The following is a 5,000-nucleotide window of genomic DNA, read 5'->3' on the forward strand; positions in this document are numbered from 1 at the left end:
GAGTTAGGCGAGTAGACGCTTTAGGTGCGACCACCCGTGCTCCCAACTGAGCTTGCCGCTGCCGACAGAGGCCCGGGAGCGTGCTGTCGTGGCATTGCCGGCGGGAGACAACACGCGCCACCTACGGTGACCGGCAGCTCCAACGCCAGCGCCACAGAAGGACAAAAGCCCTACTTGGGTGCCGAAGCGAACTCTCCCAGCACAGCGCACGCGCCAACACGTCCGCACAGCTGCGATACAAACCACCTGCGAGAACCGCTGGGGCGACCGAGCAGCAGACGGCGTCGCGGCGCCGAGCGCCGGGCGGCGGCGCATCCTCAGCGCACAAAGTCCTCAATCGGACCAGCACACTGCAGATGGCCACCGCGCTTCGCACCGGGCCCGCGAGGACCTACTTTGGCCGCAAGGCGCCGCGAGCAGGGGGCGCCGGCGCGCAGCTGCGCCGCCTGCCGCGTCCGTCGGCCGGCGCGCCTGCCACCGGCCGCCCCCACCAGCCGGCTGTAGCGCGTGCGCCCACGCACCGCGCTGCCAGCACGCCGGGCGGCCCCCCCTCACCGGCCGGGGACGGTCCCACCCAGCCACCGCCGCGTATCGCCTCACACCCAGATCCCCTTTCACGTTCGTGGGCATGGTGGGTCCCCTTTCACGTTCGTGGGCATGGTGGGTATCCCTGAAACAACCGGTTAATAGCTCGACCGATCGTCGCCAACACTGATTCACCTCTAGCGAGAACAACCGCACCACAACGGGTTACCGGTTGTTCATTTGCGTAACGTCACCAGCAAACGTACACGTCCATCGCCATTTGCAACGAGTATTGCATGCCTGTGTCAGGTGTCACAACACACTACGTCTGCCCACATAGACGCAACAACATGTGCACGCCTAGAGAACACGTGGAAGGTAGACCCCGTACGTATGCGGTGTCCATTGCGCGAACGACTGTCAGCCCGCCTCTGCAGCATGTCGCAGATGTGGAACGCGGTGCAACATGCTATCACGGTGTGTGAGAAGAGACGACTACGTCCGAATACACGCTCCACTACATCAACAGACTGCTCATGCTGATCGCCATCCAGGGCGTCCGTTCCTCCCACACGTCTGTATGGCGTACCACACTGCAATCCAGCTCTTATAGGGAGACGACACGTAGCTGCGTGCACAATATTTGGACTGTATGGTCCGCCGTTGCTAGGCGCTGTCGTCATACGGTCACATGGGCCACGATGTATCATTCAGTACATACGGAGCAATGTGCAGTACAGTTTGTGGGTTTTGCGTACATCGGCGGACAGGTGACAGGCCGTACCACAACGTAGGCTGAGTACGTCGGCATGCGAAGGGCATTGAACATGCAAACTTCTCACCGACCAGCTTGCGAAGGCAGGGGGGAAGGGGGGGGGGCATGTACGTCCTGCTGCTATCCACACTACAGTGTATAGCAGGAGCATGTGGAAAGTCAGCAACACCTGCAAGGTGTTTAACATGACGCGATACACAGGGGACCGGGCAGTGCGAGTAGCGAACTATATTGCGAGGGTTGCGGTTAGGCAACACTACACTACTTTAACGGGTTGCATAACAATTACAGAGCAGGTTCAGCGACAACGTGCGTCAGGTTAAGGCGCAATATAGTTTAGGTTACGGCGCACTTTAGGTTAGGTTAAGGCACATTATAGGTTAGGTTAAGGCACAACATGGGTTACGTTAAGGCACAACATGGGTTACGTTAAGGCACAACATGGGTTAGGTTAAGGCACAACATGGGTTAGGTTAAGGCACAACATGGGTTAGGTTAAGGCACAACATGGGTTAGGTTAAGGCACAACATGGGTTAGGTTAAGGCACAACATGGGTTAGGTTAAGGCACAACATGGGTTAGGTTAAGGCACAACATGGGTTAGGTTAAGGCACAACATGGGTTAGGTTAAGGCACAACATGGGTTAGGTTAAGGCACAACATGGGTTAGGTTAAGGCACAACATGGGTTAGGTTAAGGCACAACATGGGTTAGGTTAAGGCACAACATGGGTTAGGTTAAGGCACAACATGGGTTAGGTTAAGGCACAACATGGGTTAGGTTAAGGCACAACATGGGTTAGGTTAAGGCACAACATGGGTTAGGTTAAGGCACAACATGGGTTAGGTTAAGGCACAACATGGGTTAGGTTAAGGCACAACATGGGTTAGGTTAAGGCACAACATGGGTTAGGTTAAGGCACAACATGGGTTAGGTTAAGGCACAACATGGGTTAGGTTAAGGCACAACATGGGTTAGGTTAAGGCACAACATGGGTTAGGTTAAGGCACAACATGGGTTAGGTTAAGGCACAACATGGGTTAGGTTAAGGCACAACATGGGTTAGGTTAAGGCACAACATGGGTTAGGTTAAGGCACAACATGGGTTAGGTTAAGGCACAACATGGGTTAGGTTAAGGCACAACATGGGTTAGGTTAAGGCACAACATGGGTTAGGTTAAGGCACAACATGGGTTAGGTTAAGGCACAACATGGGTTAGGTTAAGGCACAACATGGGTTAGGTTAAGGCACAACATGGGTTAGGTTAAGGCACAACATGGGTTAGGTTAAGGCACACCATGGGTTAGGTTAAGGCACACCATGGGTTAGGTTAAGGCACACCATGGGTTAGGTTAAGGCACAACATGGGTTAGGTTAAGGCACAACATGGGTTAGGTTAAGGCACAACATGGGTTAGGTTAAGGCACAACATGGGTTAGGTTAAGGCACAACATGGGTTAGGTTAAGGCACAACGTAGGTTAGGTTAAGGCACAACGTGGGTTAGGTTAAGGCACAACGTGGGTTAGGTTAAGGCACAACGTGGGTTAGGTTAAGGCACAACGTGGGTTAGGTTAAGGCACAACATGGGTTAGGTTAAGGCACAACATGGGTTAGGTTAAGGCACACCATGGGTTAGGTTAAGGCACAACATGGGTTAGGTTAAGGCACAACATGGGTTAGGTTAAGGCACAACATGGGTTAGGTTAAGGCACAACATGGGTTAGGTTAAGGCACAACATGGGTTAGGTTAAGGCACAACATGGGTTAGGTTAAGGCACAACATGGGTTAGGTTAAGGCACAACGTAGGTTAGGTTAAGGCACAACATGGGTTAGGTTAAGGCACAACATGGGTTAGGTTAAGGCACAACATGGGTTAGGTTAAGGCACAACATGGGTTAGGTTAAGGCACAACATGGGTTAGGTTAAGGCACAACATGGGTTAGGTTACGGCACAACATGGGTTACGTTACGGCACAACATGGGTTACGTTACGGCACAACATGGGTTACGTTACGGCACAACATGGGTTACGTTACGGCACAACATGGGTTACGTTACGGCACAACATGGGTTACGTTACGGCACAACATGGTTAAGGTTAAGGCACAAATTAGGTTAGGTTAAGGCACAAATTAGATTAGGTTAAGGCACGATATAGGTTAGGTTAAGGCACGATATAGGTTAGGTTAAGGCACGATATAGGTTAGGTTAAGGCACGATATAGGTTAGGTTAAGGCACGATATAGGTTAGGTTAAGGCACGATATAGGTTAGGTTAAGGCACGATATAGGTTAGGTTAAGGCACGATATAGGTTAGGTTAAGGCACGATATAGGTTAGGTTAAGGTACGATATAGGTTAGGTTAAGGTACGATATAGGTTAGGTTAAGGTACGATATAGGTTAGGTTAAGGTACGATATAGGTTAGGTTAAGGTACGATATAGGTTAGGTTAAGGTACGATATAGGTTAGGTTAAGGTACGATATAGGTTAGGTTAAGGTACGATATAGGTTAGGTTAAGGTACGATATAGGTTAGGTTAAGGTACGATATAGGTTAGGTTAAGGTACGATATAGCGTAGGTTCAGATACACATTGTTGTAGGGAAAGGTGTATTGGGGGGGGGGGCGGCAGGTTCGTTGATAGTGATTATCGTAATTGGATGCCTGCGGTATTATCCGATTTGTCACGTCAGGATGCACTTTTGGCTCATGACAGGCGGCGCTCCGATTCCATGGTTGTGGCAGATCTGTGTCTTTCATTCCTGCCATTGTTTGTGTGCTGTGACAGGAGGCAGTATTGTGATGTTGGGTGCACCACTGTGTAGGACATGTGTGGGTGTTCGTGGCTTAGCTGAGCAATGTGCGGATGTCGGAAGGGTGGGATATTGTGTTTTCTGGGTGGACCTCCCGGTCTGGTAATGATAGTGTGGATTGTGTCATGTGGCGGAGAGGATGCACTGGATGTTCTTCCATGCTGGTGGTTAGATATTGTGTGTGATAAGAGAGTAGTGTGTGATAAGAGTGTCTGGCTGACGTGTGGTTCTCATTGTGTGCAGAGTCTTTCAGCATGTATAGGGACGGTTGTATATATTATCTGTATTCTGATGGCTCTGCATCTATTACTAATCAGTGCCGTGTATACGGTTACTCTAGTTCCAGTCGAAACTGTTCTATCTCTGTACATTAGTGACACTGCGGCTCCACTATGTTGCCGCCCCTGTCGGCCGTTTCCCCCAGTGTATGGCTAATGATTATCAGCAATCAGTCTATTAGTCAATACCGGTAGTGTGACGACGTCAAATGTCCGGGATGGGGGAAGCTACACCCTTCCCGTGGGTCAGGGCCTAGAAAGACTCTTCCCACGCAGGAGACTCGGACTGTCGTTACTCTTCCGAGACATATATGTGCCCAGCGTTTTTTTGCGGCTGCGAGTGCAACGCCAGGAGGCTCGGACTGTCGTTACTCTTCCGAGATATATATTTGCCCAGCGTTTTTTGCGACTGCGAGTGCAACGCCCACGGGTGCCGACATGGATGGGGCGCTTCCTAGCTGATGGCTCAGCATGAGAATCCGTACAGTGAGCAATGCGATCGCGTCTGTAGCTTGTACGTGGTACAGCTCGCAGCTCATGAATAGGGACAGCGGGAATGTCGCATATTGGAAATATCTCTTCATGAAACGCATGTTATAGGTGTG

Source organism: Schistocerca serialis, unplaced genomic scaffold (assembly GCF_023864345.2).
Source record: "Schistocerca serialis cubense isolate TAMUIC-IGC-003099 unplaced genomic scaffold, iqSchSeri2.2 HiC_scaffold_1102, whole genome shotgun sequence".
Lineage (NCBI taxonomy): Eukaryota > Metazoa > Arthropoda > Insecta > Orthoptera > Acrididae > Schistocerca > Schistocerca serialis.